General features: G+C 37.7%; 1 protein-coding gene across 8 annotated transcripts in view; it reads right to left on the reverse strand.

The window, feature by feature from the left end:
- Positions 1-24,643, reverse strand: part of LOC137244361 (homeobox protein 2-like) — a 664,619-nt gene that overhangs the window by 324,546 nt on the left and 315,430 nt on the right. The gene's annotated exons all lie outside the window — the stretch shown is intronic.

Below are 24,643 nucleotides of genomic sequence, written 5' to 3' on the forward strand. Positions count from 1 at the left end.
AGAATAATTTAGTATGCACACTGGGATACTCTACCATAAGAAAAACAAAAAAAAAAAACAACAAACGCACTTGCATGCCACACTTCATCAATATCACACACCGTATACCTACCTTTATGCATGGCAGCTCCTTCTTGCAACGATGGGCTGCCTCTGTACCCGCCCTACCATTGGCCTCATAGATGTTCTTGAGGCCCCGATACATTACCGCTAACTCCTGTGTCTCAAACCAAAGCAAAAACAAATTATCTATCCATTTTAACAATTATTATTTGATCAAAATCAATGCATTACAATATTAAGGATCTTAGCATAGTTTGCTTATTATTTCATAAAAATACAAAAAAAAGTATGAGGTGGCAGAACTATAATTATTCCTACAAGCATACTAGTTTTTTTATTTTTAACTTCAAATTCAGCAAAAAGCTTTATACATATGTATGTAAATATGCATGTATGTATGTAGATGAAAAAAAACTCACTTTGCAAAAACAAAATATTTATCATTAAAAATCATTGAATTTCACTTAACTTTAAATTGCATTCGTATAGCCGCACATGCTTATGTACATACAATAGGTATTTACAACAACAATAACATATATATGTTTTATGAAAAATATGTAAGTATTTAAGTAACATTAATAAAATCTTATAACTAGATATGCATATGTACGTGGTGTGCTCGAATATTTAGGGGCATCAAAAAAAAGTAGATATAGGTATACATTATATATATGGATATATATATGTATCTGTATATTGCATTGTTACGTAGCATCGAAGGCCTTCACGCTTGCAGTTGCTGCATTAGGAATATCATAAGCATTCAAATATTCTTTTAAATATAAATTACCCATTTATAATAAATTTGCGAATGACGGTAACCATACGAATTCATACAAAATGCTTAAGAGAGATCGCAACAAAAAATTATTTAAGCTACAATTTGGGTTAAAACCACGTCATACAACTCTCTCTCAAACATGTTCAATCAGTCTCATTTCATTTCTCTCATGAGACTGATTGAACATGTTTGAGAGAGAGTTGTATGACGTGGTTTTAACCCAAATTGTAGCTTAAATAATTTTTTGTTGCGATCTCTCTTAAGCATTTTGTATGAATTCGTATGGTTACCGTCATTCGCAAATTTATTATAAATGGGTAATTTATATTTAAAAGAATATTTGAATGCTTATGATATTCCTAATCAGGGATGCACCTTAACGTTAAGCTAATCGTTTATCAAAAAATTTCCACCGTTTCCGTTGAAACACTTCGAAATATTATCGATAAAGAAATTATCAAGATAAATTGTATCTCGTTTTTAACCGAAACGAAAAGCTTTCGTTAACGTTAAAAACGTTAACGAAAACGTGATACTTTATGTTTGAATTGTGCTGGCAATGCTATAGCCATGGTGAAGCCGTAAGGTGGCAACAACGAGCGCACATACACACACAAACTCTATGTAATTTGTTTGTGTAATTCGTTGGTGGTAATGTCAAAAATACTCTGAGAAATGTTCGTACTGTCAAAATTCATGAGACAAGTTGCAATCAGCTTGGATAATGCTTTCACCTTTAATGACTCCGCCATCAATCAGCTTTGCCAGCATAGTTTGAAATTAATAATCAACATAAACGATTTGATTTCGTTTTGATATGGCAGAAAACGAAACGAAATCATTTCGTTAATTTGACGATCTTAACGTTAATAAACGAAACGAAATGACGTTTCGTTTATTAACGTTGATTATCGTAACGAAATGATATCGTTTCGTTGGTTAAGCATGCCTGCATTTCTTACAATTTATATTTGTCGCATGTTTGAGAGGCTGCTGTACACGAACAACAACATAGGCATATGTTGATGATCGATCGCTAGTTAAATTACATATTCACGTTGATAATTATTATATGAAAAATAATTATGAAAATCTAATGGATATTTTAAATTTAACTTTTTTGTTTTCCACAGTGGGTATAAAACTAAATAGGACTATTTTAATTTAATTGAATAATCCTCCATTGATTGATGTTTTTATTTGGAAATAATAATAATTTCAATTTCGCAACATCTTTCTCTCGTATACATTCATATTAGCAACCTTTTGCTCCACAGTTTTGTTGCATTTAATGACTTTTCTTTTCGGTATACTAATTTGGCGGCCACCGTGGTGTGATGGTAGCGTGCTCCGCCTACCACACCGTATGCCCTGGGTTCACACCCCGGGCAAAGCAACATCAAAATTTTAGAAATAAGGTTTTTCAATTAGAAGAAAACATTTCTAGGCGGGGTCCCCCTCGGCAGTGTTTGGCAAGCGCTCTGGGTGTATTTCTGCCATGAAAAGCTCTCAGTGAAAACTCATCTGCCTTGCAGATGCCGTTCGGAGCCGGCATAAAACATGTAGGTCCCGTCCGGCCAATTTGTAGGGAAAATCAAGAGGAGCACAACGCAAATTGGAAGAGAAGCTTGGCTTTAGATCTCTTCGGGGGTTATCGCGCCTTACATTTATTTATTTTTTTCTATACTAATTTGTAACTTCTTCTTCTTGGTCATACATTTTAGCTATATGCCAAATTTTACATTTTTATATATTTTAATATTTATGTGAATACTTGAGAGGATTTGTTATTCATGTATTTTGAAAATTCCAAAGCTGGGGGTAAACTGGATCAAGCTGGACTTGGAGATAGGTCAAGAGTGGCCCTAGGCAGATCTCAGCAACTTTTGCAGCGTTTTAGTAGAATTATGTCTTGAAGGCGAAATGCAGGGAGATGGGGGAGAGGGTTGCTTGTGCGAACCACAAACCCACATGCTTATGATACAACTTTTCTGCGAGGAATTCTCGAAAGGAATCTGGTCGAATAAATAAAATACCGCAGTTTTTATATTTTTGTTTAAACTGATATAGAATTAAAAAAGGGAACTTTTTACCTATGGGTATATGAACTTATTTGAACACTTACCATGTAAATATATTCAAAATTTAAAGAGTAAATATCAAGGGCTCCGGCCCAAAGTTGACGGCTGCTTTTGGGTGTCTTTGTTGGTCAAATATAATTATGCTCACTCGCGCTATTTAAATTATTTGATTAACTTTAGAAAGCTTCACTTTTGCTTAACTTCTAACACAAAAATATGTTATATGACCGCGACAACATTACAAACCCTGCTACCTGTTTCGGATCTCCAGAGGAAAAGAAAGATGATTTTTTCAGGAAATGGTATGAGACCCTTGCATTTCCAAGATGTGTCGATAACTCAGTTCAAAACATATGTTTTTGATATGTTACATAAAGTATTGAAGTCGGAACAGTGGTGGCAAGAAAAATAAAACTATATCAATCAAAAACAAAAAGTAGCTATAAATGAAAGTAAAGAAAATGAAATTATTTTTGCGGCTACTACGTTACAGAGTATAGGACAAAAACGGTCCATCCTCCCAGAGGTCCATTGTAGAGGGATAAGGGCTTCAGTGCAACAAGGTTCGCCCTGGTACCCTGAGGCGCAACATTAGCGATATGAAATCTTTATATACCCTCATATCATTCAGCCCTCGGGCACGTGCTCACCTTAGCATTGGGTCATAAATACTAATAATAAATCAGAAAAAATCCACATTCATAACCAACAAATTTTCTCTGTGGCAGAGGTCGGCATCCGGTATTTTTGATACTCTAATATATCCGCAGCAATTGGAGTATGAGTACGTATAAAGCAACCAAGCGCAGCTAGCCTGATCTATTCGTTTACATACAAAGATTTATGTGTAAGTATAAGCTATGATGCATATGGATACAAGCGACAACGGTCTCTCACGAACTATTCTCGTGTTTGGTCTGATTTCGTATGAAATTTTAATTGAAATACGAGGCAAAAGTTTGCTTCGATTTGTGCATTTCAAAGCGCAACTGCTAGCTCAGCTAATGAGTTATCAGCTGTGTGAAAGAAATTGTGCTTTTGAAATGATACGTTGAGCCAACTGTCAACAACCAATCGATAAAAACGTTCAGTGAATGGAGCGGAAAATTTTTATGCTCACTAATTTGTCGTAAAGTTGCAACTGTGCGTTCCAATAAGTTATCACTAATCAACTTCGCCAGCAGTTGTGCTTTTGGAATGCGCCCCATGCTTTGTTCAACTCATTAAAATGAATTTGTATATATGTGCATACATATGTTCACGTGTTCTTGCAACAACAAAACCTTAAATACATACATAAATACATATGAATATACAGATTTTCGGGAAAACATATCGTATGTGTTTGCCAAAAGTGGCTTCACTTCGGATATCAGCATCTTCGGTTGTCAGATCTTTCGCGTTCAACGCTAACGCGGTGTCAGGATGAAAAAGACTCTTAACCAAATTACTGACACGAATCGCTACGTTTAAATACCCCTGACTGAGTACACGAGTACACGATTATACCATGATCCGAATATATTGGGGCATATTCATAATCGAAATCAAATGTGACTAAGTTAGTTGAAGCATTGTTGAGAAAGCACATACAAAATTGTGTCAAACAGTGTTAACTAACTTAAAATCATATTTTATTGTGACTTTGCCTATGTCGCGTTCAGTTTACAACTACTCATTGCAAATCTCTGCTCTGTGGGTTTAATCTGTTTTAAAATAAAATTCCTAGTTTCGCTTAGCTAAAATTCCATCGCCAAAAATTTGTAAAACAAAATCAAGTGCGCAGAAAAGTATGCAACATTTAGCCATAACAGCCTAACTTCTACGTTCGTTGTATACACAAACAAAGCGAAGTTACCTGCGTTCTTGAGCCGCTGTAGGTTATTCATCATTCCTCTAAACAAAGAACATGGAAGTAAGCGTGGGATCACCACGTGGTAAGAAAATTTTCTCATATAAAATGGCATGATGAATCCCATACCCGCGTAATAATGGCATGGAATTGCTACAGCGGTTCGTGTCCGTAGTTCTCGCAATATAAATATCTATGGTTACAAGCAACAATAGCCTAAGTCTCAGACTCCACGGATAGGTACCGCTGTAGCTAGGCCGGGTTTGTCTAGGACTTAGGCTTTTATTGCTTGTGAGCACAAATCTTTACCGATAACTCTGTTATCGATTAATTTATCGAATTCCCGCAAAGTAATATTGCATTGTCTTCGGAGTTATACATGCGTGCAAAATTTCAGCTCAATTAGACACCGTGAAGTGTATCAAATTTAACTTGCAAGATTTGATTACAGACAACAGCCAAGTGAAACAAAATAAAACCTTATAAAAAAATCAAATTCTGTGTGTGTGTGTGTGTTCGCTATGGAAACTTATTTCCCACACTTCAATCATCACCAAATTTTGGCTATAGGTTCCTTCGATCAACACGAAGGATTTAGGCTAAAAATAATTTCGATATATAAAAGGGGCGTGGCACCTCCCATACAAATGGAATTTTTGGTCCTGCATAACTCTGAAGGTATACATGACAGAACATTGAAATTCAGTAAGGAGTTATATGAGGTCAATCCCTAACACCACCAAGAAAATGTGGAATTGGGAAAAAGGGGGCGTGGCACCTCCCATACAAATGGAATACATCATACTGCATATCTCTGGATGTAGTAATGGTATAATAATGAAAATTGGTAAGGCGCTATACGACGTTAAGTCCTAACACCTGTTATGTAGCTGGCTTTCAGTGGTAAGACAGAGGTGGCGTGCCTTACCAACAACTACACTAACAAAAAAGTCGAGTTCATGCCTGAGTGCTAAAAAGAAAAGGGGAAAGCTGAAAGAGATACAATAGACGTAAGGGGAACAGAGAGAGAAAGGAGGGGGAACTCATAAAAAAAAAGGAGAAAAAAGGTGGAGGCCTGTCTTGTCAGGTGGAGTCTACCCACCCTCTTCGCGTATCTTACGCGAAGCCATGGGCGCCGTGCTGACTCCTCTAATTTTACGGCGCCCCCAAACCTGACTCAAGTCTGTCTGTCTACAAGTCTATTAGGCCATCACCCTACGTCCCCTCTTAAGCCCAGATCAACACCCACACCAAGGATCCTACAATCAGCCCTCCATTGCAGTGATCAACAAAAAGCTCAACTCGTAAAATTCCAAATCGTAATAAGCATATCTTTATTCATAAATTTTAATGTTAAACCTATCTCCTACTAAGAGTGATTCCTCAAGTATTTTCACAAAAATAGGAAATCTATAACAGCTTAAACTCTAACAATTCCTTAATATAAGAATTCCACAAATATGAATTATCAAAAAAAAAAAAAAAAATTGAAAATTAGTCGAAATAACAATATGTCAAATAATCAAAAATCCAATAGCTATCGCTTTTAACAACCGATATGCAAGCCAAAACCCGTATATTGTTTAAACTTGGTATTTCATACCAAAAAGACAATAAAAATATATTTGATGAAAGTGAAATTAACGAGAAAAATAATCTGATGTACGCGAACAGGCACACCCTAATGGTTGCCGTATCTATCTATGTCTTTTAATATCTTACAATTGCAAAAAAAAACAAATTTATGTATGTGGCAAAAATTCAAACGCTGTGGCAAAAATTAAAAGTAAATCCCTGACCTAGGCTAAGGCGTTAGGTATATCGGTCAGTGACATATATGTAAAGAAATGGAACACAAATATATTGGTAACTTTCTCACTCACCTGATCTCAGCACATCAGCATTGTAGGCGCCTTCATGCTGCGGGGACCTGTGAGGAAGGGAAATTTACATACATATGTATTTGCCTACTCATAAAAAAATACCTTCTACTGCCTGAGCAAAGGTTCAATGAAGTTTTTAAATTTCTCCGCGATCACTCACTCGCGATAGCGGGCGACAAGTGGGTAAACACGCAAAACTGAACAAAAACCAAGAGGAAAACGCGAAAACTGTAAGTGACAAAAAAAATAAAATATAGACAAAAAAGGAAACCAAAAAAAAAGCTAGAAAGTTTAAAACGAGAAAAAAAAAAGAATTACAAAAAGGATCGAGCAAGGAAGCTCCAAATCGGCAGTTAATTGCTATTGCTAGTGTTTGTTGAATATAACCCTAATTAGGAGAACTTAAGAAAAATTACTACGAACTAAATGTAAAAAGAAAAGCTGCAGTGAACAAAATAAATGAAGATATGATATGAAACAAGTAAGGAAGGCTAAGTTCGGGTGTAACCGAACATAACATACTCAGTTGAGAGCTATGGAGACAAAATAAGGAAAATCAATCTGGGGTAACCCTGGAATGTGGTTGTATAACATGTGTATCAAATGAAAGGTATTAAAGAGTATTTTAAGAGAGAATAGGCCATAGTTCTATGGATGAACGCCATTTAGGGATATCGCCATAAAGGTAGACCAGGGCTGACTCTAGAATTTGTTTGTACGATATGGGTATCAAATGAAAGGTGTTACTGAGCATTTTAAGAGGGATAGGGGGGTTTAGGTCTATCGGTGGACGCCTTTTCGAGATGTCCCCATTAAGGTGGACCAGGGGTGATTCTATAATGTGTTTGTACGATATGGGTATCAAATGAAAGCTGTTAATGAGTATTTTGAAAAGGAGTGATCCTTAGTTCCATAGGTGGACGCCGTTTCGAGATATCGCCATAAAGGTGGACCAGGGGTGTCTCTAGAATGTGTTTGTACGATATGGGAATCAAATGAAAGGTGTTACTGAGCATTTTAAGAGGGAGTGGGCATTAGGTCTATAGGTGGACGCCCTTTCGAGATATCGCCATTAGGGTGGGCCAGGGGTGACTCTAGAATGTTTGTACGATATGGGTATCAAACGAAAGGTGTTACTGAGCATTTTAAGAGGGAGTGGGCATTAGGTCTATAGGTGGACGCCTTTTCGAGATATCGCCATTAGGGTGGGCCAGGGGTGACTCTAGAATGTGTTTGTACGATATGGGTATCAAATGAAAGGTGGTAATGAGTATTTTAAAAGGGAGTAATCCTTAGTTCTATAGGTGGACGCCTTTTCGAGATGTCGCCATAAAGCTGGACCAAGGGTGACTCTAGAATGTTTGTACGGTATGGGTATCAAACGAAAGTTGTTACTGAGCATTTTAAGAGGGAGTGGGCATTAGGTCTATAGGTGGACGCCTTTTCGAGATATCGCCATTAGGGTGGGCCAGGGTGACTCTAGAATGTGTTTGTACGATATGGGTATCAAATGAAAGGTGGTAATGAGTATTTTAAAAGGGAGTAATCCTTAGTTCTATAGGTGGACGCCTTTTCGAGATATCGCCATAAAGGTGGACCAAGGGTGACTCTAGAATGTTTGTACGATATGGGTATCAAACGAAAGGTGTTACTGAGCATTTTAAGAGGGAGTGGGCATTAGGTCTATAGGTGGACGCCTTTTCGAGATATCGCCATTAGGGTGGGCCAGGGTGACTCTAGAATGTGTTTGTACGATATGGGTATCAAATGAAAGGTGGTAATGAGTATTTTAAAAGGGAGTAATCCTTAGTTCTATAGGTGGACGCCTTTTCGAGATGTCGCCATAAAGCTGGACCAAGGGTGACTCTAGAATGTTTGTACGGTATGGGTATCAAACGAAAGTTGTTACTGAGCATTTTAAGAGGGAGTGGGCATTAGGTCTATAGGTGGACGCCTTTTCGAGATATCGCCATTAGGGTGGGCCAGGGTGACTCTAGAATGTGTTTGTACGATATGGGTATCAAATGAAAGGTGGTAATGAGTATTTTAAAAGGGAGTAATCCTTAGTTCTATAGGTGGACGCCTTTTCGAGATATCGCCATTAGGGTGGGCCAGGTGTGACTCTAGAATGTTTGTACGATATGGGTATCAAACGAAAGGTGTTACTGAGCATTTTAAGAGGGAGTGGGCATTAGGTCTATAGGTGGACGCCTTTTCGAGATATCGCCATTAGGGTGGGACAGGGGTGACTCTAGAATGTTTGTACGATATGGGTATCAAACGAAAGGTGTTACTGAGCATTTTAAGAGGGAGTGTACATTAGGTCTATAGGTGGACGCCTTTTCGAGATATCGCCATTAGGGTGGGCCAGGGGTGACTCTAGAATGTTTGTACGATATGGGTATCAAACGAAAGGTGTTACTGAGGATTTTAAGAGGGAGTGGACATTAGGTCTATAGGTGGACGCCTTTTCGAGATATCGCCATTAGGGTGGGCCAGGGTAACTCTAGAATGTGTTTGTACGATATGGGTATCAAATGAAAGGTGGTAATGAGTATTTTAAAAGGGAGTAATCCTTAGTTCTATAGGTGGACGCCTTTTCGAAATATCGCCATTAGGGTGGGCCAGGTGTGACTCTAGAATGTTTGTACGATATGGGTATCAAACGAAAGCTGTTACTGAGCATTTTAAGAGGGAGTGGGCATTAGGTCTATAGGTGGACGCCTTTTCGAGATATTGCCATTAGGCTGGGCCAGGGGTGACTCTAGAATGTTTGTACGATATGGGTATCAAACGAAAGGTGTTACTGAGCATTTTAAGAGGGAGTGGACACTAGGTCTATAGGTGGACGCCTTTTCGAGATATCGCCATTAGGGTGGGCCAGGGGTTACTCTAGAATGTTTGTACGATATGGGTATCAAACGAAAGGTGTTACTAGCATTTTAAGAGAGAGGGGGCATTAGTTCTATAGGTGGACGCCTTTTCGAGATATCGCCATTAGGGTGGGACAGGGGTGACTCTGGTATGTTTTTGTACGATATGGATATCAAATTAAAGGTATTAATGAGGGTTTTAAAAGCGAGTGGCCCTTAGATGTATATGTGAAGGCGTTCTCGTGATATCCACCAAAATGTGGACCAGGTGATCCAGAAAATCATCTGTCGGGTACTGCTAATTTATTTATATATGCAATACCACTAACAGTATTCCTGCCAAGATTCCAAGGGCTGTTGATTTCGCCTTGTAGAACTTTTTCATTTTCTTCTACTTAATATGGTAGGTGTCACACCCATTTTACAAAGATTTTTCCAAAGTTATATTTTGCGTCAACAAACCAATCCAGTTACCATGTTTCATCCCTTTTTTCGTATTTGGTATAGAATTATGGCATTTTTTTCATTTTTCGTAATTTTCGATATCGATAAAGTGGGCGTGGTTATGGTCAGATTTCGCCCATTTTTTATACCAAGAAAAAGTGAGCTCAGGTAAGTACGTGGGCTAAGTTTAGTAAAGATATATCGGATTTTGCTCAAGTTATTGTGTTAATGGCCGAGCGGAAGGACAGACGGTGGACTGTGTATAAAAACTGGGCGTGGCTTCCACCAATTTCGCCCATTTTCACAGAGAACAGTTACCGTCATAGAATCTATGCTCCTACCAAATTTGAGAAGGATTGGTAAATTTTTGTTCGACTTATGGCAATAAAAGTATTCTAGACATACTAAATGAAAATGGTCGGAGCCACGCCCATTTTGAAATTTTCTTTTATTTTTGTATTTTGTTGCATCATATCATTACTGGAGTTGAATTTTGACTTAATTTACTTATATACAGTAAAGATATTAAATTTTTTGTTAAAATTTTAATTTAAAAAAATTTTTTTTTAAAAAGGGGGCGTGTTCTTAATCCAATTTTGCTAATTTTTATTTAGCACATATAGAGTAATAGTAGTAACGTTCCTGCCAAATTTCATCATGATATCTTCAACGACTGCCAAATTACAGCTTGCAAAACTTTTAAATTACCTTCTTGTAAAAGTGGGCGGGGCCACGCCCATTGTCCAAAATCTTACTAATTTTCTATTCTGCGTCATAACGTCAACCCATCTACCAAGTTTCGTCGCTTTATCTGTCTTTTGTAATGAGTTATCGCACTTTTTCGGTTTTTCGAAATTTTCGATATCGAAAAAGTGGGCGTGGTTATAGTCCGATATCGTTCATTTTAAATAGCGATCTGAGATGAGTGCTCAGGAACCTACATACCAAATTTCATCAAGATACCTCAAAATTTACTCAAGTTATCGTGTTAACGGACGGACGGACATGGCTCAATCAAATTTTTTTTCGATCCTGATTATTTTGATATATGGAAGTCTATATCTATCTCGATTCCTTTATATATGTACAACCAACCGTTATCCAATCAAACTTAATATACTCTGTGAGCTCTGCTCAACTGAGTATAAAAAAACTATTGACGAAAATTAACAAAAAAATTACAAGGAAATTCCAAAGTTAATATTAATGATAATAATCAAAAAAAGGAAGGGTTGGCAAAATAGTGCAAAAATCCATTAAAAAAATGAAATTTCAATAAAAATAAACATTTGTCAAATGCCCTTTTATGCCCTCCTTGGACGTTCGATGCTGGTGGCGTCGGCGACGGCGACGTCGCTGTGTTGCTGCTGCTGTTGTCGCTTCTTGACGTTGCGTGGGTGCTGGCGGCGTCGCTGTCGTCGCTGCTGCTGTCTACCGGCCACTTTCGGTCACTTTGGCCGATCCTCCCTCTTGCGCTCTCTCTCTCCCTTCCCCGAACTTTACTGATCGGCGGTCCCAATATTCCGCCGTTCCTACGGTCGCTCTGGGTAATGATGTATGCGGGTAAGTATTCTGGCCCGTTTCCTTCGTCCGGCCAGAGAATTCTGCAAACGAAAAAAAAACAAAATGACAAAGATCAAAATTTACAGCTGGTGTCTTTGTACATATGCATATACCTCACATAGCCATATTTTCCCAAGTTCGGTTGAGTATCTTCGATACCGAACTTTGGCTTATATGTCGGTATGTACACATGTATATCAAATGCAAAAAAATTTTTAACTGTCATATTGGCTAAACCCCTTGTTCCTTTTAATTTTAGCTGAATATTATTTAATGTGTATTTTTTGGAAAAATTTATTTAGGCTTAATTTTTAGTTTTGATTTAAATTAATTTAATTTAGTTTAACTCCAATTTCATTTCAAAAACAACGCTTTTATCTATTTCAATATCAAATTTATTTCTAACCGGGGTGGTGTAATTTACCTTCGATTTCACTTGTAGCAAGTTTACTTCAAATTAATATTGATTTTATTTAATTCAATTTAAAATTTGATCTTACTTTAAATAAATTTAATCTAATTAATTTTGGATTTTATTTTAAGAAACTTTATTTCAATTTACTTTTCGTTTTTAATTTAGATACTTTTTATTCGGTTTAATTTTGCTTTTATTTTCAATAAATTTATTTTAATTTAATTTTGGAATTTTATTTCAAATAACGAACTTTAGGTTACTATTGCTTTTATTTCGAACTAATTTAATTTAAGCTACTTTTGATTTAATTTTCAACACATTAGGCTTATTTAAATTTAGATTTTATTTTAGGTAAATTTAGTTTAATTTCTTTTTGCGTTAATTTTAAATAACTTTAATTTAATTTAATTTTGATTTTACTTTAACTAAATTAATTTAATATAAATTTTATTTTCTTTTTGTATTAATTTTATTTTTAGTTTAATTAACATTTTTTTCCAAATAAATTTTATTTTTGGTTTAATTTTGACTTTTTCTCTTTTCCTATTTATAATGCTATTTTTAGTTTTTTTTCTATTTTTGTTTATTTTATTTTTATTTTAAGCACTTCTATTTCATTTATTATTAAATTTTAATTTTATCTTGCGTCGGTTTTATTTGCTTTTATATTTTATTTTAATTAAATTGTAATTTTTAATCAAAAATTTATTTTATTTTCAATTAAATTTCTTTAAATTTCCATTTGATTACAATTTTTTTATTAATTTTGATTCACCATTTAAAATGCTTTTAGTTTACAACACCTTTTGGTTCACACACATGCTTTAGTTTATGCACAAAAATTCGCTTTATTAAAAAAGGGAATTTAAAGATAAAAAAAAGGTTTATATAAAAGTGAGTTTAATTTAAGTGCAAATTTAATTTATTATCAAACTATTTAAAACCAAGACACAAAAAGGAAATTTACGATTTATTTTTATACTTGGTTGAAATTTGAGTGTATTAAATTCATGCAAAAAAAAGTTTTATTTAAATTTAAAGCGAATAACCAAAAAGATTTAATTTAACAATTTTTAAATAAAATAATATTTATAACTGCGTTACACTTACCGGTGGCAGGATGTAGGAGGGGTTTTTTTCTTCTTCCCTGGGTTTGCGGTTTCTTTAATAAAGTTTTTAAAAAGCCACTAAAACGGTACGACCGTATCGGTATTTTTTTTTTTTCACATACAAAATATATATATTCAATTATTGTTTTTTTTTTTTACTTGACTGCTTTCACACGCGACTTTTCCGCAGCACGACCACGCACTATTGAGCAACTTTTCTAATGAATTTCTGAGATTCGGTTAAATCTTCACATACCCGTATCTAAACGGAATTCCCTACATTTCACTCAAACACACCACACACACATACGTACTTTGCTTTCGTTTTTCCACACGCACACACCCCTGCATGTGCTTTCGTTTCATCACTTGTATACGCCCACGCATGCGCGTAGCAGCATCCTTCCAATAATGCTGCGCAACACGTCCAGATACCGGGATTAAGATACTTTTGTGTAGAATGCATATGGTTTGGTTGCTGGTGATGTTTTTGCCCTTAAGGCTGGCGTAACACGCTCGCATCCGCCGATGGGGCCTGCTCCATGGAGCGTGTGCGTAAAAAAGTTTCATACGCCACCTTTCCGTTTTGTCTTCTCTAACAGCTCAATGTGTGGCCTCGACCCACGCCTCCATGCCGGACAAGTAAAAACGTTTAAATAATGTAAGTAATGTATGTGTCTACCTACTACTCTATCACAGATCCACTTTTGGTCCTAAGCATCTAATTAATAAAATATCACAGATAGGGTTAAGGTCAGAGAGAGAAATAAAAATATCACAGTGGGCTATGTATAAATACGTAAATAATCCAAAAACTAAGACTAGATAATAGGGAATAAATAATTGCAACAATAATTCAAAGCGGGTATAATAATCATTAAATGGTCAGGTAGGTGTATCCATATAAAATAAAGTCACTGGGTTTAAAAAAAAAATAAATACTAAATTAATAAGGAACATTTTTGTCAGGCACGTCAATAAATAATTACATCGTCAGGCATGCTAATAAATAGGTATAAATAAACAAATGTTAGTCAAAAGTTATTCAGACACAACGACACTTAACATATAACATTTAACTACTCTACTTCGCAAAAATGTCTTTAGCATGGTATACCCCGATCTTATACTCAGTGACAGTCAGGCCGCCACACAGGCGATCTCGGCGTCTGAAATAAAATCAGCACAAGTCGTTGAGTGCGTTGAAAAGCTAAATCAACTAGGAGCACACAACAAACTGTTGTTGGCCTGGGTTCCTGGCCACAGGGGAGTGGAGGGAAATGAGCAAGCGGACAGCCTGGCAAGAGAGGCAGCAACGACACGACCTATTGGTCCTGAGCCGTTCCTGCCAGTAGGCCCGCAGGAAATCAGAGGGCATCTACTAGTAGAAGAAAGGGAAAAGAGGGAAGGAAACTGGCGCAATATGCCAGGCCTGAGGCAATCTAAGTTACTGCTAGGGGGCTACAACACAACTCGATATAGGTCACTAATGGGCCTGACGAAAGATAACCTGAGGATCCTAACAGCTATTCTTACAGGTCATTGCAGACTGAACAGCCACATGCAGACGCTGGGCATACTATCGAACAACACATGCCATAAAATCTACAAACAAACGTTGAAAAGGCCGTTCGGTTACATGTTGCTTTCCCATTAGCGGTCTATTAAAAGCATTTTGCGTTTTACTTTCCGCGCAAACTTCACATCCCTTTACATAACTACATATTTCTGTGACCATTCCTGGCCAGTAATATATTTCCAGTAACCGCGACAAAGTTTTATGTATGCCCTCATGTCCTGGTTTATATACGTATCCGTCAGATACGCATAAGTCTGGCAACTTGTCCTTGTGATCTGCCACTGTTTTTCGCAATTCGCAGTATTCGTCGGAGTCAAAATATGGCGAGTCTAGACATACGTCCATTACTCTATCACTGGGTATTATTTCTTCCATATCCATTCGGGAAAGGGTATCCGGTACAACGTTCTGCGAGCCTTTTCGATGCTCTATATCAAAGTCGAAGCTTTGGAGTTTTAAACTCCATATAGCGAGTCGTCCTGCAAGATCCTTTTGATTCATAAGCCATTTTAAACTTGCATGGTCTGTTATTATGGTGAAGGGCAAGCCCTCTTAGAACCGCTGCGTAACACTCCAGCTCGGTGACGCTATAATTTCTCTGAGCCTTGTTTAGTTTTGCTGACATGTAGGCGATTGTCTTCGTCTAGTTGGAAAAGAACCCCGCCCACTCCGTCTGTCGATGCGTCACATTGAATATAAAACCGTCTGTTAAAGTCCGGATGAGTAAGCACTGGCGCCGATATCAAACTTTGTATGAGTTTGTCAAATGAAATTTTGGCGTCGTCAGTCATTGTAAATTTCTTAATCTTTTCCTTAGTGAGGCAGTCATGCAGCGGAGCTGCAATAGTCGCGTAATCTTGTATGAAGCGTCGGTACTATCCTGACATGCCCAGGAACCGTCGCAACTGCTTCGGGGTTTTTGGTTCAGGAAAGTCCCTCACAGCTGCTACCTTGTTGGCATCCGTACGGATATAGCCATCCCCTACAACATATCCCAGGTATCGGACCTCTTTATAGCCGAATTTACTTTTTTCGACATTTATCGTTAAGTTTGCTTCGCGCAGACACCGAGCGACCTTTTCTAACAAACATATATGGGACGAAAAATCTTCAGAACAAACTAACAAGTCATCAAGATACACAAACACACATTCGCGTAACACAGCGGGTATAACCTTGTCCATTAATCGACACATTCTTTGCGCCGCGTTGCACAGTCCAAAGGGCATTACTGTAAACTGATAGAGGGGTCTCCCTGGCACAGTGAACGCTGTCTTCTCCCTGGACCTTTTTTCCAACGGAATCTGCCAGAAGGCGTCCTTCAGGTCTATGGCTGATATATAAATCGTATTTTGCAGCCGGCTAAGAATTCCGTCGATATGAGGGAGTGGATAAGCGTCCTTGATTGTACGCTCATTAACCTAACGCGCATCAAGACACAGACGATTTTTGATCCCTTTTATAACGAGGGATACTGGAGAATTCCAGCTATTATTTGATTCTTCTATTACACCCATGCTAAGCATTCGGTCTAGTTCTGCGAAAACTAGTTTTTGTATCGCTGGTGAGGTGGGGTAATGGCGTTGTTTGACAGGAAGGTTCTCATAGCGTACTTCTATTACATGTTCTTTTAATCCGGTTCGACCTAATCCTAAGACAGCGACCGACGGGAATTGTGCCTTTACCCTCTCTAGTTTGGTCGGGGGTGAACACATGTTGTACTGCATCAAAATACAAATCCCCCTCGGCGGGTACGAGTACTAAATTTAACTCAAACACCCTCCAAAAATCGATTCCGAGGTAAACCTCTTGTTGAAGTCCTGGTACTATCAAGAACTCTAGGTCCCTACACATTTCATTCCACCTCACTGGTAACGTGATAACTCCTTCCACTGGAGTCTCTCCTCCGTTAGCTGTTTTAATCGATTGGTTGGTGATGGGAAGAATCTTTCCTCATTACCCTCTAAAAATTGTGTGCTATCCTTACCCAGATAAAAAGCTCCTGCCCTGTACCAAGTAAGGCTAGTGCCTCTTTACCCCCTATCTTAACTTGCGCAAAAAATCTATTGTCACCTTTGACTATAACGATCGTCGATATTATTTTACGCTGAATTCTCCTAAACATTTTCCGATTCTCCATCATTTTCTGTATTTTGTTAAAGTTTTTTGTTTTTCTTCTATTTATTATTTCTTCGCAAAATATCCTCCTACGTGCTTCCTCATACTCCATTTTCCTGATGTGTAGGCTCTTCAAATCACCTTGCTTTCTCTGATCTAAACTACTCTCAGCTTTTATACTTCCTTCCCTTTTTAAAATTTTTCCTGGTTGTTGTCCGGGCGGTCCTTCTCCTGACTGAGTGCCCCGGTCATCTCCGCCAGGTTGCCGTTTCCCTTAGGCGGCTTATAAATGCAAAAAGAGCTGCCCCCCCCCCCCCCCCCCCCCCCCACACGAAAAGCAGACCATATTATGAAAGCTGGACTTGCATCGCGTGTCCTTACTAACTTCCGCTGGATTCTTTGCAAAATGGTCAACCGGCATTCCACACGAGAAGCACAACATCAAGTGGAAGGGTGAGGGGCAGAAAGAGTTGATGGTTGGCTTGGAGCCAGCTGCAGGCGCTGTGACATTACGTGATGCCACATTTTGTGTCTTGTTGTCAGGAAGTTGGCCACTGTTCGACCTATTTTTAAACTGTGCCCCTATTGCTTCCAGTGGCTTGGACCTACCCCCTTCCTCTGGGAACGTAACGTCGGGGTAGACCAGCTCACTTACACCCCCTTTGGACCTACTCTTATTTTCTTTAATGACATTTTCAGCTCGCCTACATTCAGTTTTCAGCTCCGCTAGTGTGTCCATTTTTGACGAGAAAGTCAGGTTCGCCAGGTATGGTTTGATGTTCCCCTTAATTATCCCGACCAGTTCCTTCTCGGGTATTCGTTTCCTCAGCCTAAACGTCAAATTGTGCACGTCCCCATAAAATTCATCAAATCATTCGCCAACTGTTTACGCTCCATGATTTGCCGAATCACCTCGTAGTCGGTCTCTGCTGTTTTGAAATGGGCTAGCAGTTCTGCCTTCAGATCAAGATACCCGAAGGTGGCATTTTCGGCATGATCCTCCAACGCCTGCCAGTACCATTTCAAAGCCGCTCCTGGCACGAAGCAATGGAAATCGGTAAACAGTTGATGATGAGAGATTTGATGTTTTTCCCTCATCTTCTCTATCCTAAAGAGGAAGCTCTCGGCCGAAATCCCCTTGTCCATTCCGTCAAACTTTATATGCCATTTCTCTAAGTCCATTTAGTGGCTGTTCCAACGTAGTGGCTGTTGTGCGCTTTCGGGTCCTCCGTCGTTTCGTGGCTCTCCTCCGTTGGCCTGCATCGCTGCTCCATTTCTACCTGGGCCCCTATTGTTCGGAGTGGACGCTTGATTGGAGCGATGATCCAATCATTGAGGTTTCCATGTCGGCGACACGGCCGCTGAGGTTGACTACACAAGTTTTTATAGTTCCTAGCTCATTATTCCACTGGGCCATTAACTCCCCTTGCTGTTCTATCATTGCCATAAGACGTGTCAGTTGCTCGGTGTCAGTCCCAGTGGTCTTTGTGCCCCCTGCTGCCGTCGCAACCTCAGCTGCCGTGGCTCCCGGCGCCTGCTGCTCCAAGGGATCAACGCCCCCCTGTGATCCACGCTGTTCGTTGGCGGACATCTCGGCGAGGATTTCGTCGAGCTTGTGAGAGAAATTCAGACTGGCTTCGCTTGATCCGCTATTACCCGGCTAACCCTGGGCACACTAACTTCGCGCACGGCCTCCTCTTCTAGCGAGCTAAAGATCCTGGTTGTACACCGGTTGAAATAGTCCGTGGGAAGGAAATCTACCCTGTGTTCAATCCCTGTATCTATTTGGTTGAACAGTGAGCCAACCACCTGATTTTCAAGGGCACGCGTAAAAGCACGTGTAAACGGCCTGTCTCTAGCAAACAGTCCCAAACCACCTAGTACTCTTTCCTCCCTGTTTTCCTCGTCAGTCATGAACTCAGACTCACGCAACAAACTCACTCTATGTCACACACACACAGCCAGTCAAACAAAACCGGGGAATTCCGAACTCAATTTAAAATAAAAAAAATTCGACCCAATAATTGGAACCGCAAACAAAAGCAAGCGGAGCTTTCGAAATTAAATTAAAATTCAAAACAAAGATTAAAACTTGGATTTAGATTAAATGAAAAAAATCCAACCAAATAATAAAAAAAAAAAAATTAGAAATGATAAGACGAATAGAAAAAGATTTTTGAATTTAAATTAAAATTCAAAAAAGCAAAAAAAAAACAAAAAAAAGGTTACCAATTAAAACTATGATTTGATTGAAAGTAACCAGATTCGACCCAATTATTAAAAAAAAAGATAAAAATAATAATAAAGATAATGTAAAATTCTAAATGAAATACAAGAATTTAATTTAAATAAAAAAATAATAACAATAAAAAGATTAAATTAAAAATTCAGGAATATATATAAAAAAATTAAATTAAAATTCAAAGGCAAATGGAACCAAATACTTAGGAAGGATGTGAAAAAAACTTTCAAAATAAAATAAAAATTCAAAAATAAAATTTATACCCTAGATGTGAAGAAAAGGATAATAACTTTTTGGAATTAACTTAAACTTCAAACAAACCAAAAAGGATAAAAAACAGAACCTTAACCCTAAGATAAGCAAAACCTCCACCAATATATAAAAAAACAACAAGATTGTAATAAAAAAAAAAAAAAAATAAATGTAAGGCGCGATTACCTCCGAAGAGATCTAAGGCCGAGCTTCTCGTCCAATTTGCGTCGTGCTCCTCTTGATTTTCCCTACAAATTGGTCGGAGGGGACCTACATGCTTAATGCCGAATCCGAACGGCATCTGCAAGGCAGATGAGTTTTCACTGAGAGCTTTTCATGGCAGAAATACACCCGGAGAGCTTGCCAAACACTGCCGCGGGGCGACCCCGCTTAGAAAAATTTTCTTCTAATTGAAAAACCTTATTTCTAAAATTTTTCATGCTGCTTTGCCCGGGGTTTGAACCCAGGGCATCCGGTGTGGTAGGTGGAGCACGCTACCATCACACCACGATGGCCGCCAATTTTGTAATAACTTAACTTAAAATTCAAGGTAGGAACTTTCAACCGAATAATTGGAAAAAGGATTAGGAGTAACCAAAATAATTTTTGAAGTTAGATTAGTGCTTAGAATTACAAACGAAGACTTAAATTAAAATTCCAGGGTAAAGGTAACCTGGAAATTTTGAGACAAAAAAATTCAAAGGAAGGAAAAAAGAAAGGCTAAAATTAGAACTTAAACATCAATTCAGGGTTAGAATTCAAGGGATTAGGTTTCGAAGGCCGCAGCTTCGATGAAACAAAAATGACTGGGATTAAATTGAAATTCCAAATAGAAAGAAATTAGATATATAGAACCAAAAATGAAAATAAAATCTTCAAAATTTAATTAATACTTGAAGACAAAATTGAAACTATGTTTGAATTCAAAAAAAACTACAACAATTCACGAAATTGAACTTTGGATTTCAACAACAAATTTATAGCCTTAAGCTTAAATTAATACGAGAACCTAACAATTTTTGAAATTACGATAAATTCCGAAGTAAAAGTGCAAAAACTTGAACTGAATTTGAAACTTAACTTTCACATAAAATTATAAACGTCAGTTACTGCGAGAAATTAATTTTAAATTCCAAAAAAAAATTCCGCAAAAACCAAGGGAAAATTCCAACCAAGGCACTGCTGAAAGTCGTTGACTACTAAATTCCTAAATCGATTTAGAAGTCCCTTGACCGCAGCCTAAAAAAAATTTTCCACTAAGCTCAAAATATTTGTAGATTTTAGATTTTATATATATGCATGTATTTATATGAAAAATGTGTTTATATGTAAATATACGTGTGTTCAAGAATGGATATGGATATATGTATATGTTTAACTACAGATGCGTACAACAAAATTATATGATGAATAGTAATATGAAGGAAATATGTTTCTATATGGCTTCAAAAACGAATTTTTAACTACTATTTTCCATCTCTCCAAAAAAGAAATGAAAAAAATTTAATTTCTAATTTCTTGACAAAAAATATCTTTATTTGCTTTGGTGTGTAATGGGTGTTGCTCTTGACGAGGTCATTGTGGGAGTGATTCGTACGTCCGTATGTCTCTAGCGTCTAGTCAGTCTTCATGCACTCCGTGGAAGTGTGGCCCGACACGCTCTTGGACTGATCCCAAAGTGTAGATGCCACACTTCCCTACTCCTCTCTATAGTGGTGACGTCTCAAACCTCAGTCATCGGAAATGCTGGATCTCCGATGACGTAGCCTGGGCATTTCGCCACGATCCTCTACTAAAGTCCGTCTTCTAGCTAAGTGCCATATCAGGAACTACCTAATCAAATCGTACCAAATCCGAGAAAGGAACCCTGATATGGTCACCTAGCTAATCCCCTATCCTCATGTCATGATAACACTTGTCGACCAGGCGAACCTAATCGACGATGCTATCATGACGGTCCCTGTCCAAGTCGGTAGAAGGAAATTAGGGTCGGGATTACCGAGATAACAAGATAGAAGAACATGGAAAGCTAAAGACGAAACAGTAGTAAAAGTGGGGAAAAGGAAAGCGGTAAGTTAGAAGAAATTATGGTAAATTGAAAAGATTATCGGGCTATGTCATTGGGCGCCATTGTTATGTAGCTGGCTTTCAGTGGTAAGACAGAGGTGGAGTGTGGCATGGTGGCAAGCCCCTGCTAGCTCGTCGGACGGGGTGGGGTTTTGCGCACCAGCCTTACCAACAACTACACTAACAAAAAAGTCGAGTTCATGCCCTAGTGCTAAAAAGAAAAGGGGAAAGCTGAAAGAGATACAATAGACGTAAGGGGAACAGAGAGAGAAAGGAGGGGGAACTCATAAAAAAGGGGGAAAAAAGGTGGAGGCCTGTCCAGTCAGGTAGAGTCTACCCACCCTCTTCGCGTATCTTACGCGAAGCCATGGGCGCCGTGCTGACTCCTCTAATTTTACGGCGCCCCCAAACCTGACTCAAGTCTGTCTGTCTACAAGTCTATTAGGCCATCACCCCTACATCCCCTCTTAAGCCCGATCAACACCCACACCAATGATCCTACAATCAGCCCTCCATTGCAGTGATCAACAAAAAGATCAACTGGTAAAATTCCAAATCGTTATAAGCATATCTTTATTTATAAACTTTAACGTTAAACCTATCTCCTACTAAGAGTGATACCTCAGGTATTTTCACAAAAAAAGGAAATCTATAAAAGCTTAAACTCTAACAATTCCTTAATATAAGAATTCCAAAAATATGAATTATCCAAAAAAAAAAAACAAAATGAAAAAAAATTTTAAAATTAGTCGAAATAACAATATGTTGATCAAAAATCCAATAGCTATCGCTTTTAACAACTGATATGGAAGGAAAAACCCGTATATTGTTTAAACTTGGTATTTCATACCAAAAAGACAATAAAAATATATTTGATGAAAGAGAAATTAACGAGAAAAATAATCTGATGTACGCGAACAGGCACACCCTAATGGTTGCCGTATCTATCTATGTCTTTTAATATCTCACAATTGCAAAAAAAAAAAACAAATTTATGTATGTGGCAAAAATTCAAACGCTGTGGCAAAAATTAAAAGTAAATCCCTGACCTAGGCTAAGGCGTTAGGTATATCGGTCATTGACATATATGTAAAGAAATGGAACACAAATAGTATTGTCAATTTTCTCACTCACCTGATCTCAGCACTTCAGCATTGTAGGCGCCTTCAAGCTGCGGGGACCTGTGAGGAAGGGAAATTTACATACATATGTATTTGCCTACTCATAAAAAAATACCTTTTACTGCCTGAGCAAAGGTTCAGTGAAGTTTTTAAATGTCTCCGCGATCACTCACTCGCGATAGCGGGCGGCGAGTGGGTAAACACGCAAACTGAACAAAATTAAAAAACCAAGAGGGAAACGCGAAAACTGTAAGTGACAAAAAAAAATATAGAAAAAAAGGAAACCAAAAAAAAAAAGGTAGAAAGTTTAAAACGAGAAAAAGAATTACAAAAAGAATCGAGCAAGGAAGCTCCAAATCGGCAGTTAATTGCTAGTGCTAGTGTTTGTTGAATATAACCCTAATTAGGAGAAATTACTACGAACTAAATGTAAAAAGAAATGCTGCAGTGAACAAAATAAATGAAGATATGATATGAAAAAAAAAACTATTGACGAAAATTAACAAAAAAATTACAAGGAAATTCCAAAGTTAATATTAATGATAATAATCAAAAAAAGGAAGGGTTGGCAAAATAGTGCAAAAATCCATTAAAAAAAAGAAATTTCAATAAAAAGAAACATGTGTCAAATGCCCTTTTATGCCCTCCTTGGGCGTTCGATGCTGGTGGCGTCGGCGATGGCGACGTCGCTGTGTTGCTGCTGCTGTTGTCGCTTCTTGACGTTGCGTGGGTGCTGGCGGCGTCGCTGTCGTCGCTGCTGCTGTCTACCGGCCACTTTCGGTCACTTTGGCCGATCCTCTCTCTTGCGCTCTCTCTCTCCCTTCTCCGATTTTTTTTTTTGTTTTTTTTTTTGTGCTGACAACAATAAAAATGAAGGTTGGTTCGTAAACAAAACGAAAGTCGAGTTTCCACCAGACATACAAACGCTTTTGACAAAAGGTCCAAAATTTGCGCTTCCAATAGAGAATACAAAATTTCCTTTATTCAAATCATGGCGGAACGATACAAGGTGGCAGCATGGGACAGCTGATCATACCTTTTTTTTATTTAATTTTTATACATCAACTTGCGGCGCAGTACGATTTTGACATTTGTCCATCGAATTTACAAAAACAAAATACATGGAATTTTTATTTATGTTTGTAGGTATGTCACCATGCTGCCACCTTGTATCGTTCCATCATGATTCAAATATATAGCTGATGGAGAGAATCTTGTACAAACAATTAAAGTTAAAGAGAAACAAGAGGAAGCAAGAACAAAACTCACATTACTTATAAAAGACCATACAACAACAAATAGGCAAAGTGCAATAGATCGTGCAATAACTGATACAGTGGGACGGACGCAGAAATTTCTTAGTAAAAATAAAAACATTCGTATATTAACATCTGACAAAGGCAACAAAACGGTAGCTATGGATATAAGTGACTACAATAAGAAAATGGGCGATATATTAAACGACTTGACAATGTATAGGGTTCAAAGACAGGACCCCACATCGAGACTACAAAGCAAAAATAACAGTCTGGTCGACAAACTTTATAAATTGGATTTAATTTCAAAAATGGAGAAAAATAAATTATCTACAACAACAGCTTTACCTCCGAGGATATATGGACTACCAAAACTACATAAGGAAGGAACACCACTCAGGTCAATCTGTTCGGCCACTGGATCACCAGCACATAGCCTATGCAAATATATAGCAGATATATTAAAAAACGCAACAGCAAACTCGGCATACAACATTAAAAATACACTTGAGTTTAAAACAAAAATTAAAAAAACCTACATTTCTGACAATAAAAAGCTAATATCTTTCGACGTAATTTCCCTGTTTTCCAGCATTCCCACACAATTAGCCCTTGAGATCATAAGAGACAATTGGATGAAAATAGAACAACACACAAATATACCAAAAAAAACTGTTTATGGAAATACTTACGTTTTGCATCGAAGAAAATAGGTATTTCAAATTCAGTGATATATTGTATACACAGCTAAAAGGATTGCCGATGGGATCCCCAACATCACCAGTAATTGCCGATATAGTGATGGAAAAATTATTAGAGGACACAACAACAAAATTAGCAAGAGTACCCAGATTACTCACAAAATTTGTCGACGATCTATTTGCTATAATACACGAAGATGATGTAAAAAGTACGCTGGACACACTAAACTCTTTCAATAA

This window comes from Eurosta solidaginis, chromosome 3 (assembly GCF_040869045.1).
Source record: "Eurosta solidaginis isolate ZX-2024a chromosome 3, ASM4086904v1, whole genome shotgun sequence".
In the NCBI taxonomy this organism is placed as follows: domain Eukaryota; kingdom Metazoa; phylum Arthropoda; class Insecta; order Diptera; family Tephritidae; genus Eurosta; species Eurosta solidaginis.